The sequence below is a fragment of the Choloepus didactylus genome, chromosome 9 (assembly GCF_015220235.1).
Source record: "Choloepus didactylus isolate mChoDid1 chromosome 9, mChoDid1.pri, whole genome shotgun sequence".
Classification (NCBI taxonomy): domain Eukaryota; kingdom Metazoa; phylum Chordata; class Mammalia; order Pilosa; family Megalonychidae; genus Choloepus; species Choloepus didactylus.
This window is the reverse complement of record NC_051315.1, coordinates 21,874,246-21,889,308: the sequence shown is the minus strand read 5'-3', so window position 1 is coordinate 21,889,308 and position 15,063 is coordinate 21,874,246. Positions and strand designations below refer to the sequence as shown.

Here is a 15,063-nt window from a genome sequence, read left to right as displayed (position 1 = left end):
AGCCCACAGTCTGTGAATCCCTGCCCAATATTTTCTAGGCACAAATGAATTATAACAGAATAAAAAATATCTAGGGGTATTGTAGGTAGTAAAGATAAGTAGTGTTAAATGAAACTTTTCTTGCTGTTATATGTATATATGTGTGGGTTCTGAGTCAAACTGTATTTCTTACTATAGTTTGAAATCAAAAGTCACTGTTATTATAAGATGGTGAACAGTTTGAGGAGGGAAAATAAGTCTGCTTCTGACAGAAACTGGTAAGAATTTCTCTTTAAAGGACCTTAAGGTAAGAAAAAACAAAACAAAACAAAAAGACATGGGTAAGTTCTTGAGCCTAAAGGACAATCTTAAAAGAACATTAATTTGTTACAAGTCATCCAAAATGCTCTTCAAAGAGACACTGAAGATACTTCTTATGCTATTCAGATAGCCAATATGAGCTGTGTATCAGTTAACAAATACTGTATAACAAATTTCCCCAAAACTTAGTGGCTCAAAACAATGATCATTTCTTCTTTCCACAATTCTGCAAGTTCCACAAGTTGGCTGGCTGGTTCTGGGGATCTGGGTCGGGCTTAGCGAACCTTGGCGGTGGGTGCTCACCAGCAGCTGGTGTGGGGTGCCCTCCGCTGGCACACAGCTCTCCACTAGGCCAGCCTGGGCATGTTCTCATGGCAGAGGCGGGGATCTGAGAGAGCAAGCCCCATCATGTAAGAGGCAACCAGAAACACACAGATGCTTCTTAAGCTCTGCTTACATAACATCTGCTAACATCCTAAAGGCCAAAACAAGTTGCAAGGCCAATCCCAGTGGTTGGGGGAAGGGGAGGAAGACCACAAAGTTATAGAGCAAATGATGTGGATACAGGGAGGCCATTAACTGGGACCATCAGTGTAATCACACCACCACAGGCGGTGTTTATTTCTTATCACCACCTATGGCAGATGCAGAGAGATTTTACATTACTTTAAGTTCTCCCATTACCATTTCTCATTTTAAGCCTGTCCATTGTCATTTCTTAGGCAGAAAGGTGGAGCAAAAAGAACACAAGAAATGATGAGATCTCGTTTTGAAGCCTGCCTCTGCCATCTTTGCTCCTCAGTTTCCACGTGTAATAGCAAGACTACTTGGCAGCTACATAGGCCATATGCTGGAATGCATTAAAGGACTTAGACAAAGTCCTGGCCATGGCAGAATGCAAACTTTATTTAGATACTAATGTGTTTAGCAAACAGTTGGTTGGGATATATTCATAAAGATGAGAAACAAGGAAAACAGGCCAATTTCTGGTAACAGTATGAAGTTGCTCCTTTCCATAAAGAGTAATAGCCATTGCCTTGCAAAGAGTTTTGAGGACTGTGGTAGCAGAGCAATGTCCCCAAGCCAGAATCCATGACTATGCTGCCTTACATGGCAGATGTGATTAAATGAAGGACCTCAACATGGAGAGACAATCCTGGATTATCCATGTGAGCCAAATTGAACCACATGAATCCTTTAAAGTGGAGAAACTTCCCCAGCTGTGGTCAGAGCACTAGCACCGTGGCTGCAGGACAAGGACTCATCTCAGGGTTGCTGGCTGTGGACACAGAGGAAGAGGCCATGAGCCAAGGAAAGCGGGTGACCTCTAGAAGCTGGAAAAGGCAAGGAAACGGATTGTCCCCAAACCCCCCAGTAGAAATGGGGCCCTGACCACACCTGGATTTTAGCCCACTGAGACTGATTTTGGACTTCTGACCTCTGGCACTGAAGGTCATAAATTTGCATTGTTTTATGTTACTAAGCTTGTGGCAATTTGTTAAAGCAGCAATGGGAAACTAATAGAAGGACAACAGATCTTAGAATATTTATATTAAAGGCTGACAGTGAGGAAATAGAAAACTCTCCCATGAAGCCCCTGGACTGGACTGGGAGGAAGCAACTCTGGAACTTGGAGAACACTAATCAGACATGGCATAAAAAATGGAAAGCTGTATCTGATTCTGGTCTGGACAGTGAGAGCAAAGGCAGGATCATAGAATAAGCAACTCATTATCCTGAAATCGCTCTTACTGCACTTTATAGGAAAGTGCAATAAAATCATTACCCATAGTATCTCCACATTATGCATAGAACCTCCTAACTATAGCTCCGGTAAGTATGGAATAGGGGAAAAGTCATATTAACAAAATCCTTGCCCAGAAGCTTTCTGGAGACTGCATGTAACTGATGGTTACTGCAGACCTGCAGCTCCAGCTCTGATCACTCCCATTTTTTTTAAATAGATGACAAGACAATAAGTCCTTAAGCCATAGCAGTGAATGGACACACACAGAGACACACCCATGCACCCACACCCTCTCACACACACAGTCCCAATTTGTTGCCCTTCATGAGCCCACAAATTATACTCACTGTGAGCGAGAAAAATGTCTACAAAAAGGCCACTGATTGATTTTTTTTAACATCCTCCACAAAAGCAAAACAACGAAACAGGACCCCAGAATCAGAAGCACAAATGGGGGTGGGTATGTGGGAACTCGGTATTTTCTGCATGTTCTTTCTGAAAACCTACAACTTCTCTAATATAAGTGACTGAGTGAGTGAGTGAGTGAGTGAGTGAGTGAAATCAGGAGTACGCCTTTTCAGACGAAGAATTGGAATCATGAAGAACTTCACTGACCTGCATCAGGGCAGCCAGCCAACTCCAGGGTCCTCGCGGCAACGTCAGAACTGTCAGCTCATGGCTGAGCAGAGGCCCCAGGACTCCGGTGTTCCAGGCGCTTCATGAGGCCATGGGACCAGAGCTTTTCCAGTCAGCGCCCAGTAGGGCTCTTTCGCCCTTTCTGAGAAACCCTTGGGGCCAGAGGTGATTTATTTTGGAACAAAACTGGAAGAAAACTTCCCAGTTTCTAGAGCTTTTGGACATCAGATCTGCAAACAAGGAATGGCGAACCGATAGAAGAAACTTGGTAACATTTACCCAAGAGAATTAAAATTTTAAGTACTAAATAATGTACAATGAAAGATCACCCATGTAACAATGTTGCCTTTAAATCTGACAGGCATTATAGTTAAAAATCAAATAGTGGGGGGAGGGGTGTACCAGGGTTAGCCACTGAGGCTAGAAATTTGTTAAGGAGGAAAGGTGATGCAGATGGAGGGAAGGCTTGAAGTTGTGCTTGCCAAGTTCTGAGCTGCTTGATCAAGTGGGGGGATTGGGGGTTTGCATGAAAGCTCCCTTCACCTCCAAATCCCTCCTTGGTACTGCTTCTAACCTTGGGTGCTCTAAATAATTACAAAAAGGGGGCAAGGGAAACATACTAAACAGAAAACCTAACAAAATTGCCAAAGGAAAACAGAAAGATTATATTTAGCATGAGGCATACCCAGTCTTTCTCCAAAAAAGATGCATACGAGAAAGAATGGGTCGTTTAGAAAACTCTTCAATGGCATGAGCACTAGTAAATTAAAAAATCGGAGCTGAAAATAACAGATGGTTGGGGGGGGGGGAGCTGCAAGGAGACTGATATTCAACTCCCTGGTTCTTTAAACCTGTTGGTCTCACAGTGAAGCAGCAATGAAGGCATGTAAACAGAATTTGGCCCAGTAGTGAGGTGAAGCAAATACCTAGCTGCCTTCCCCAGGACACTGCTACAGAGCCCCAGACATCCACAAACGTGGGCATCTTCTGCTCTCTGAATCTCAATTTTCCAAGAGAACAAAACAGCTTCTCTCAGGAAAGCAGGTGATTTCTAGGCTGAGAAGTCAGGACTACAGCTTTTTATTTCTAAACATACCATGATAAACACCCCAAAAAGCAGTGATAATAAAGGGTTGGTTATTCTTAGATAAGCATTCCAACTTTCTGCTAACAAGTTCACCAGCAAGGTCCGAAACAGGAGTTGTTATTCACCAAGGGAACTGTGCTGATTTGAAGCTGTTATGTACCCCAGAAAAGACCATGTTCTTTTAATCTATTCCTGTGGGTGCAGACCTGTTACGGGTGGGACCTTTTGGTTGGGTTATTTCAATTGAGATGTGACCCAGCCCATTCAAGGTGGGTCTTAATCCTTTTAATGGAGTCTTTTATGGGAGGAAAAAGGACAGAAAAAGCTGAGAGAGTTTATAGAAAAAACCCTGGAGATGCTAAGGGAGGACCCTCAGAAGCTCAAAGAGGAGGCCACTGGAACCAGGAGCTGAAAGCAATGAAACCTGGGAGTGACAGCAGTTATGGGTCACGTGCCTTGCTATCTGACACAGGAACCCCGGACGCCAGCAGCCTGTCTTCAGAGAAGGTACCTTCCTCTTGATGACTTAATTTGGGCATTTGCATGGCCTTAGAACTGTAAATTTGTAAGCTAATAAATCCCCATTGTAAAAGCTAACCCATTTCTGGTATATTGCATTCTGGCAGCTTTAGCAAACCAAAACAGGGATTTTACTCAATTTCTTTATTCTGCACCTTCTTTGGCCACATGTGTGGAATTATACGACATCAGGACTGAACATAACTTTGGAGCTCATTCAAAACTCTCTGACTTTCCACATCAGAGCTGAAGCCCAAAGTGGTCATAAGGGCTGAATTAATGTGCTCTTCATCAGCATACTGTGTCCTAACCAAACTTAACTCTTCTGTGTGGGCCATGACCATGAGACTTTAAACTCCTTGAACATCAAGGGACTATTTATTAACCAGAATCATCCAGAGGCAAGAACAGGGTGCCTGATGCAATCCGGGGTTTATAAAGGAATAAGAAGAAAGGAAAACTGTCGACTGCTCTGCCCAGTGGAAAAATTCCACTGGCTACAGCAATCCCAGCAGTCAGAGGAATATTTTGCAGGCCTCTGCTCTCCTCCTGGGACAACTCCACACCGTGGGAATGCCCGAGGGTAACCTTTATGGGAACTCCTAAAGAACACCCAGGATGCCTGCCTGCTCACTCCTTAACTGCCTCCATGCTCCTAAAGAGTGTCAGTCAACATCAAGAGGGACCAGGAGCCCTAGGACACAGGGACAGAGCATTTTAAGAAGAGGGATATGTAAAATCCATCTCGATTGTAGTCAAGCATGGAACTTAAAAGGCAACATGAGGAAGGAGGGACACCTCATTTGAAGGCACCTAAGGCTGTCAGATTCTCCCAATCGGCACTGGAGAAGACTCAGACACTCCGTATGCAAATGAAGTTCACCTCTCTACTGGATTCCAAGATGAAGCTCCATTGTCAGCACACAGGGGACTTAAAGGAGTGTGGAGGGACAAAGACAAAATGACCAGCACATTCCCTTCCCAGATCATCTCTACAAACAAACCAGGCACACATCAGTGGCTCCAACTTATCTATTGTTCCTGGAGGACCAAGGATCGGAATTCAGGCCCAGCTTTGCCACTGCCCACTGAGGTTTGGAGCAAGTCCTTCTTCCTCTCTGCACATCAGGGGCCTCAGCTAGAAATAGAAGTGATCCATGGGGAGCTCTCTGAGGTTCCCCTCCAACCCCTGGAGGGTCCAAGGCTCCTCCGTTTCAGTTGGAAAGCAGGGGCTCATCAGTATAGGGCAAGCCCTCCAGCCTGAACGTCCAAGCACAGTGGTTAAGAACCAGGGCTCTGGAACCAGATCACCTGGGTTCAAACCTTTACACTGCCACAGGCTAGATGTGAGTGACCTTGGCTGGCTTTCATAACCTCACAATGTCTCAGTTTCCCCACCTGAAAACTGGGAATCACAACAGCATCCACCTCTGTGTTGTGGTAATGATTAAAGGAAATAATATTTAAGAAGCATTTGAAACCATGTCACATCTCATAGATGGTAAATTTTGATCATCGCCGTCATACCCACTTTCCCACCCAGCTGTTTCTGACATTCCTTCACCAAGTCATATAATCTCTCTGACGATCACAAACACAACACACTCCCAAGGGTGGACCAAGAGGTGGAAGAAACCCAAAACTATTGGAGTGGAAGACCTTTCTGCGCAGGGTATTTAAAAAAAAGCATTTCAGAGCATGACAGGGCTTATGAGCAGCCTGTGTGCAAAATGACAGCAGTCAACATGAAAGCACAGATGCACCAGGGTGGGCAGCAGAATCTCCCCCAGTGGCCAGCTACAGAAGTCAGAGAGGCAAGCAAATAAGGAGGCTGTGATTATTCTAGGGGTAACCTGTGAAGTGCTGGATTTTAAAAAGTAAATCATTTGCAAACACCAGTACTTAACTCCTGCCACTAACAAAGCACTCAGGGCACACCTCACTCCTTGGAGTTCAGGGACAAAAGGGTGGAGAAATACTCCTTCACCATCCTAGATGTCAGTCCCAGCAGGGTGAAGGTCTAAGAAGGCCACTGACACAGGTATGGCAGTGGAAGTGACCAAGAGTCGGTGCCCATTTCACAAAGACAGCAGATCCCACCAAACCCAGCCACACCAGCTTACACCCTCACCCCTTGCCTGTTCAGATTTTTGAGGCTAGACAGAGGGCACAAAATGCTGCAAGAGGAAGCCCCCTGAGGAAGCCCCCTGTTCTCTTTCCAGAAGGTTATGGTGTTCAGGCAAGAGAACAGTGGGATTTTGAAGCAAGAAAATGATTTCTCTAATACCTCTCATGCACACATCTGATGAAGTCAGGGAAGGATGAGTTTAATTGTGGCAATTAAAAAAAAAAAAAAAAAAGGCAGCCGAAATGGGCAAACATAGTTCAAGTCCCAACTCCTCCAAGCTGACAACATGGTTACAGGACTAAGGCTCCTGGGACCCACCCTGGCAGCTTTCCAAGAGCTATTAGTTTGCATTAACACACTGAAAGAGAAGGTCAAATAAATTAAAAGTGAGAAAGTAATTTAAAAGAAGGACATCTTTATATCCTCAGCACCAGCACAATGCATGGTGGATGCACAATAAGTATTCAATGAGTGTACCTGCAGCGAGCATCTCCGCCACAGCCAGGCTCGAATTTTTGATGGTGACACAAAATATCCATGGAGACATGGCTAGGATTAGCAACCTTAAGAAGGGTTGAGATCGTTACTAAATTTCAAACAGAAATTACAAAGTATAGCCATCTTCTGGCTGTTAGGAGTAACTCTATAATTCAAAGCCATTAACTTTAAAGGCAGCTGGTAAAACTTGCACTGACAAGTCCCAGATACTTATTTATTTCTCACTCCAAGTCTCAGCTATCACCACATGGGACCTCCCCTCCACTCCGCCCTCCCCCAAGTATACACTTATTTCTTCTCTCTTGTAAGTACTTGGGTTCTGGAGTGTACACACCTTCCTTCCACTGTCAATTGTTCACCTGACATCAGGAGCCTTCTTCAGACGTTGACACACACCATAGCGAACCACCATGTTCCAGAAACAAAGCTCCTGGCAGCATGTATCCCTGAGACCGTTTATAATAACATCAACACAGACAGCCACCCCCAACCACCACCCCACCTTCCGAAAGCCAGGTGGCCACCAACACACAAGGAAGAGGGAATAAAGATGAAGCCTCACTGCTCTTTACACTTCGCCTCTAGGAAGGACGAAGACAGCCACCACCTCTCAGGACGAACACAGAGTGTGAGAGGGTATTAACTTCCCAGCCCCGATCTTCCGGATGATAGCTCTTGGCAATCTTCTAGACCTCTCTGCAGGGGACACCAGCCACTGCCTGTCCCCTGCCAAAATCAATCCAGGGGTTACTCTGCAGAGACTTAGATCCCAAGCCATGTGTCTAGAGTGACATCTAGAAAGGATCCTGAGCAACCACACTTCAGGTCTCCTCAGCTAGGATCATGGGGGACTCTGGTATTTCAATGATTTTGGAGGCCAGCTGCGCAGAAGGCTGGTTGGTTATTTTTAAAGTGAGAAAACTGAATAGGAAGGGAGAAAATGTGAATTACTGTGATCTCTTGAGGTCCTTTCCGGCTCCAGGATTCTACCAAGAACACCACATATGCATGTACATACGCACACGCTTTTTTATAAAAAGTGTATACGGATGTGTGAATATATATAAATGAGTACTGTATTCACACTTCCAAACACAAAGCACTTGAAATGCGCAGCACTGAGGAGCTCAAAGAGCCCAAGAGCTTCTTTGCAGCAGTGGCTAAAGCACACATGTGCCGCTAGCAGATCTGGGCAGGGCCCCCAGACCTTCTGTCACTGCAATCTCACCTAAATCCAACTGGTTTCTGCATGTGTAAATGAGAATCCTGCATAGTCCCAAACCAAGGCTGCAGATTTTTTCTCCAGAGGCCCTTGACAAAACTGTCCCAGACCCTCAAAAGTGAGGCTCAAACCTAGGGCCAGCTCAAACCCTATGCCCAAGCACCCAGGTATCCAACTCTGCAGGTATCAGCCAGAGCAACTTCCTTCTCCTCTTTTCTCAATTTCTAAAAGGGGTAAAAATATACCCTCTTCCCCTCCCCCATCACCTTGCTTTTCAGGGCCTCTCTACATGAGGGTGATTACACAGACATTAGGTTTGCAACTGAAGAGAACTAAGACAGCCGCCAGAAAGGGGTGTTTTAAACCTAATAGTGCCAAACACATTTTAAGGTGCCCATCTCAGCCATGAAGGATTACAACAAAAAGAATCTGTAGGAAGGAAAGGGTGAAAATTGATTCATGAAGACAGATCTGTGATGGTTTGTCCTTCACTAAAACTATTCCGCAATTGTCTCCAGAGAGACGCGGGAACTCTGATCCATCGTCAGACTCCGTGCCTGACACAGTGAAGAATGTAGGGGAGACTCTCAGAGCAAAAACCAACCAAGTCCCTCATGAAACTGGAATGGGGGAGAGCATCAGCTCCCCATCTGCCTGTCTTTGGAATGAGATCTGCCTCTAACACTTCGATCCAAGTGTGTCTGGAGGTGCGCTGTTGCTACTCCACATGAACCTCGGCTTTCTCCCCTTCCCAACTTCACGGTGCCAGATGTACGCAGCTGTCACTAACTGGGGGACCAGAGCCAGACGCAAACAGCGGCGTGTGCCCTGGGCCGGGCCTGGTGGTCAGTGCTCGGAATGCGGGGCCCTAGACCTCAACTCGGGCATCTCCAGGTTCCCGCAACCTGAGAGGCTCCTAGAAACCCGCTGGCGCTCCAAACGCGTCTGGACAATGCAAGCGCCACCCCTTCCCTCCTAGGCGCGGTGGCTACGAAACCAGGGCTTTGTGTGTGACAGCGAGTGTGTGCGCGGACGTCCCCGGGCTCACACACCCCCTTCCACGGAGCTTGCTTACAGCGCCGGGTCTGTGCGCTAGGTGGGCGCTCGTCGAGCGGGTCCACCCCGCAGCCGGCCCCACCGCCAGGCCTCCGACCACCCGGCCTCGGACCCGGCCGCGGGGAGCGAGAGATGATGACATCCACGCCCCCGTACCCAGGCGCGGGGGGAGACCGCGAGAGCGGCGTCGGGAGCCCGGCAAAGGCTAGACAGACACCGAGGCCTTGGAAGGGCGACGAGCGGGCTCGGCGTCCCCCGCCGCCCCCAACTTTGTTTGCCGCGGGCCCGTAGGGGGCCGGGAGGGGGCCGGGGCGGCTCGCGACTCGGCAGGAAGTTCCCAGGGCCGCACTGAGCATGCTCTTGGGGAGTGTGCGCGCGGGTGTGGGTTCTGCGCTCCCCGCAGCCTCGCGGGCTGGGCAGCCGCGCAACCGCCGGGGCGCAGCTTGGTGGGCCGACCCCGCGGGCTGCGGGCGCCCTCGGGGCCTCCCGGGTTCCCGGGCCCCGAGGGCCCCCCAGCCCCTTCCTTCCTCCCCAGGGTCTCAAGCCAGCCTCCCTCTCTCCTCCCCGCTGGCCAGTGGCCGTGCCCGGGTCCGGGGGACCCTCGCCCGCCCAAGCCGTCAGCATGACCCTCCTGGGTTCCTCTGCGGTCCGAGCGGCCATCTGCCATCCCCACCGCTCACCTCCAGCCCGTGCAACCGGAGCCTCACCTGGACTCTCCCCTAGAAAACCCGCCACCCCGACTCCTCACGGACCCTGGGGGGGCTGCAACCTCCCCTCGGAATGAGCTGCCCAGGCAGGTGGACGCCCCAGGACGCTTCCCCGGCTGCACTCCGGGGTGCCACCGAGCGGCCGCAGCCGGGGTACCCACGCAGGCGGCGGAGGGGAAGTGGGCGGAAGCCCCCGGCCCCGCCGCTGGCGGTGCGGGCTCTCCCCGCCAGGCTCTGGCTCCCCGCGCCCCCCGCGGTCCCCTCTGCGTGTATCTTCCCGCAGGATTGGCGAGCTCCGACGCGAGCACCCTGACCCAGCAGTTCTTACCTCCCTGCTAGGATGCAGCAGCAGCCGGGAGCGCCCTCCGGCCGCCGATCCCGCGGGGCCCGAGGCGCACCGGGTGCGGGGTCGCAGCGCCCCGAGCCTGCGGCGCGGCTACCTGGGCTGGATCGCGCCCGGGGCCGCCGCAGCGGCGGGAGCCGCAGGGCCGCCGCCGAGCGGGCCGCGGCAGGGACGGTCTGCAAACTCCCAGCCCTGGCGGGGCCGAGCGGCGCGTCCACCCTCGGCCCGGACCCTGCAGAGACGCTCCGGAGGCCCAGCCGGTCAGGGCGGGGGTCTGCCCGCAATTTCTTCCAACCCTCGGGTACCCGACCTCTCCAACTTCGCCCGGCTTCTGGGCTTGCGGATCTGGGTGGCAGGGATTCCGGCCAGGGACGTTCTGCAAACTCCCCGCCCTCCCCGGCGGAGCGCTCAGCCAATTCGGTTCGCCCCAGCCTCTCAGGGGCCGTCTGCAAACTCTCAACCCTGTCGGAGAGGACTTCTCCCAGCCGCTGAATTCCGCAGCCCGAAGGGAGAAAAAAGGGCTGGCGAAGAGTAATATTCTAGAAAGGTCCCGCCCGTGCGCAAATGCTGATATGACGACCCATTCTCCAGAGTGGTGCAGTCCAGATTTCCAAGGACCAGGGGTCCTCCGGCAGCGAAGCCCAGTGAGGGCGAGACTGTGGGCTCCTCCAGCAACCGGTACTTACAACATAAACTCCCTGATCCTCAGTTCCCTCCTTTGTAGAATGGGTAATATGAAGCAGTATAAGTTCCTGCCACTTCGTTTTTGTCACCTTGGCAAGCCACTTAACCATTTGAGTTCAGTTCCTTTATTTGAACACTATCGTAATAAATGCTGCTTCATCAGGTTATCATGAGGATGAAATGAAATATATGTAAAGTACTTAGCATTGCCTGGTGCAGAGTACGGGCTCAATAAATGAATTCCGTTCTTTTCTCTGCCCTTCCCACCCCGGATTTTATAAACACTCCGGGAGTGCTAGCTGCACATTGTACTGTTAGACCCTGGGTAAATTCGAAAGGAAATAAAACATCCCATGCCCCAAAGGCATTACACAGAACGTTGACTGACATGACATATTAAATCCAACCAAGCCCTGAGAGAGAGAATATCACACATTTACATTGCTAAACATTGTAAATTCTTGTTGCGTACTATCTGGAGTAGAGGGAGAGCAGCCTGGTGGAATACCTAAGGGTGCAAATGACAAGGTTCATAACTCTCAGCAAATTGCAGGCCCGGCAACCAGTTACACATCCAGTTATTGTGCTGGTGAGGGTTTATGTTTAAACTTTCCCTGACCTTCTCTGCCTCACCGACGCCCCTGCTTCTCCTTTCTTTGACTAAGGTCACCCCACCCTGCTTCCCACCCTGTACAGGTCATGGAATTTCAGCCCTTAGAAATGACTTAGTCCAACTCCCTGGCTTTACAAGTGAGCTAGGGCCACACAGCTAGTTAGGATGGTGCCACAGTAGAACACAGGCAGGTCTGCCTCACACTGAGCTAGCTCTAGGCAACGGGCACTTTAGCCCAAGCCTACCTTTAATTTCAAGCTAGAGGAAATGGCCCTAGTATTTCCCAAACAGATGAACCCCAACTTATCAGCCACTTCTGCCTTTCAGAAACCATCCAGATGATGCTCAAGAACCATGAGGACATCTGCCTGGGCAGGGCAGTTCCTCTTAACAAGAAAAGACCCAGGCACGTATTTCCTTTAGTCCCTTGAAAGAAAATAATGTCTCTAGCGCTCTTCAAGCGCAGGGAGGGAAATAGAAGGATGGTGACACCTGGTGGCTAGGACATTCTGTGCTTTGAATAAGATCCTTCAAATTCTAATCATAATAGATTCACTTTGAGGCCAAGTTCCCACAGCTGGTTAATAATTGTTCCAGCAGGTCACCTAGAGACTCCTGAAATACATCAATCAGTGAAATTTCGTGGACCCAAAGCTATAGAAGGCATTACAGTGGCTATGATTTCAGGTTTTTTAAAAAGTATATTGAATATAGAGAAATAAAGTATAAGGGTGTAAAATTCACATGTATACACATTCATATGTATTTTATATATTTGTATTATATATTCTAGTTCTTTATGTAAATTACATATTTGCAATGCCTTTGATGGAAGTTAACACTATCTCAATTGTTTTTCCTACAAGGTTTAGACTGTAATTTATAGCCATAGCTTGCAGAAATAAGGATGCTTCCTAGGATGGAATTGTATATTTCCTTACGCCCTCTCAAGAGATAATTCATTACAAAGTGAGAGAAGAGAAAAGAAAATACCATGGGATTTAAGTAGTGAAAGTCCTGACGGCTTGTGGTCAAGGTCATGCATGCCTGGTCAACAGTGTTTCATTTTTAGCACCTCCATCCCGCATGAACGAAAGGGCTTAGATTAAAAGAAGAAAGAAGTCTGGGATTATTTCCCAACAAAGTGACACCACCTATTGGTATTGCTAAATCTGCTTTAACCATATTTCTCCACTTCTTTCCACACATTTGTCCCATGGACCATATTTTAGATAATTGCTCAATTATGAACATAGGAAACACAACTGTGCACAATCATTATTACTCAGCATCTCATACTAAGCTTGATGTAAATTATATTTAACCTCTGTGGAGTAGATCTATGGAGTAGATTTCACTGTACCATTTTACAGGAGATGCCAGGACTTAGAAAAGTTAAGCGATATGACTAACAATAGGCACTGTGGTGAGGGCCAGGGCCAGGATTGAACCCCAAATTTGCCTGACTCCAAAGTCCAGAATCTTTCTACTACCCTCTACTGCCCACCCCAGGAAACCGGAAGATATGAGATCACAGCAGAAACTGCTTTGAAAAGCACAGGAAATACTGAAGAAGATATTTAAAGTACTATACATAAAACATATTTCTTGACCTATTCAAATTATATGAAGATTATAAGCAACAAAATAGCTATTATGTATATTTACATAATAGATATTATATATGTTTATAAAGCTAGGACTCATATGGTTCAGTCTTGGAGCAGGGCTCTGTGAAATAAACGATTTTGGTAAGCTGCCATATCCAGTATGTAAAGGCAGACACAGCTGTTTTCGCCTTACCAGTTCTATAACCTGCTTTCAGGAGTAGTTTCTAGATGCATGCCTCTGAGCCTGACTGTCCACCTTTCCTTTTAAATAAATTCCTTTTCTCCTTAAATTGGTCAGAGTAAGTTTCTGTTGTTTCTAGCTAAGTAGCCTGAGCATACACACATTAGAACTAGGAGGCACAAGTCCTCAAGGAAACAGAAATAAATGATGGTTTATGGAGTTTGATTAAGGCTGAAGGTTGAAAACCCAGTTGTCTTAATGGATTTAGATGCTGGCAACCTATGGCATACAATTGCAAAACATTTTATCAAATTATTAACTGTTTTAACCTAGAATAAAGTGCCCATTGAAATCAAGCTTTTGGGAGACCAAGTGGCAATTGAGGAATGTAAGGAATGAGGGGTAGGGTGGTGGTTTTTTATGGAATTGACACTTCAGAAAAAGAATAAGGAGTCCAAATTCCTAAATTGTTGGCTCAAAGCAGATATAGATCAAGGATTTTCCATGACAGCTAAAACAAACAAGTAAACAGCAGTTACAACCAAACCTCCTATCTCTTGCAGCTGGAGGCCAAGATAAGTGAAAACGCAAAAATAAAGTTTGCTCTTGTGGGTTGCCCAATCCAAAAGTCAGTTGAATTCACAGCCTATCCATTCTCTTGTTTTATACCAAGGGCATCAATTAGAACAGAGGAATACCCTGAGGATTGAACAGAGATACAGCAAAAAATTCACATTACTTAGTTTACTCCAACCCCCCAAATTTACATTGGCTTCCCTTGCCTAAGGAAGACAACAAAGAGATTGTTATGGCCTTGACTGAGATCCTATAATGATCGGACCTGAGGGTATTGCCTAGAACCCTCTCTCATGAGCCCAAACCACCCTCAGCAGGCCTCAAGAGGCCAATCGAAAAGGCTAGTCTTGAAGGAGACAACATTACCCACCACAGGAATTGTAGGATTATACAAATTCATGAAAGCAAAAATCTGGGGACTACATCTGGAGAGAGATTCTGGGAAGCCTAGGCCATGGAAGGAAGATCCTAGTTTTAGATGAGGCTGAAAGTGTTGTAGTGGAGGATGTTACCAAAGATTCCTGTTCAGTGCATCTAAGAGCAGCTAAGAGTAATCACCTGAATTGTTGGGTAGCTGTAAACCGAACTCCTGAGGGCCCGAGTAAACAGGAATGCGAGCTGGCACTCACAGAGTGCTTTCATAGATATGCATTTCATCCCCATTTACAAATGAGGAAACCGAGGCATCTAGAGGTTCAGCAGTTTCTCACATGCAGCTTATAAGTGGTAAGTCTGGGATCCTTGCTCTAGAGCCTGGGCTTTTAAATTCTGCCCAAGTTCTCCTTATGAAATGTAGATGCCAGAAATACCTGGATGTTACGTAGAGGAAGGAATTCAAGTACAGTGGTACCTCAATACTCATCGTTAATTGGTTCTGGAAGGCGTGAAGAGTACCAAAAACGATGAGTACCAAACAAATTTTTCCCATGAGGAATAAAGTAAATAAATTTAATGCATTCCCAAACCAAAGACAATGCACATTTTTAAGGTTATATGGAGAAAGATATGGTTGCATATCATTACTTTACATGAGAAGTAAACCTAAAAAATAATAAATACTTAGATTAAATAAAATAAAATCTTCACCGTACTGAAAAGGGTCTATGGCCTAATGGGATGGTGGGAGGAGAGTGGTGGGAAAAAGTGACATGAAGTG

General features: G+C 47.4%; 1 protein-coding gene across 3 annotated transcripts in view; it reads right to left on the bottom strand.

Annotated features, from left to right (window-relative positions):
* Nucleotides 1–10,696, bottom strand: part of MGAT5 (alpha-1,6-mannosylglycoprotein 6-beta-N-acetylglucosaminyltransferase) — a 367,093-nt gene extending 356,397 nt beyond the window's left edge. For all 3 annotated transcript variants that reach the window (XM_037850477.1, XM_037850476.1, XM_037850478.1), the window contains exon 1: nucleotides 10,229–10,696. The gene's annotated coding sequence lies outside the window, so the exon portion shown is untranslated. The remainder of the gene's footprint in view (nucleotides 1–10,228) is intronic.
* Nucleotides 10,697–15,063: the final 4,367 nt, after the last annotated feature.